We start from the raw sequence: 305 nt of genomic DNA on the forward strand, positions 1-305 counted from the left end.
AATAACCAATCCTGCTTACACCTTGATTTTAGTCTGATGAGAGCTATTTCAGATTCGGACCTCCAGAAACGTAAGAGAATAAATTTGTGTTGTTTGAAGTCACGAAGTTTGTGGTAATTTGTTACAGTAGCAAGAGAGAACTAATATATACAATATAGAATGTATATTATTCTAGGAAAGTATCCATTTTGTCTAAATTTTAAAATTTATTGGCTTTTAAAAAATTCTTTTTTTTAAAAAAATTCCTTTTTTAATAGATCTTTTTTTTTAAATTGTGATTTGGGTGAAGGTTTACAGAGCAAATT

The sequence above is a fragment of the Orycteropus afer genome, unplaced genomic scaffold, assembly GCF_000298275.1.
Source record: "Orycteropus afer afer isolate SDZICR_OR568_19922 unplaced genomic scaffold, OryAfe1.0 scaffold00393, whole genome shotgun sequence".
In the NCBI taxonomy this organism is placed as follows: Eukaryota; Metazoa; Chordata; class Mammalia; order Tubulidentata; family Orycteropodidae; genus Orycteropus; species Orycteropus afer.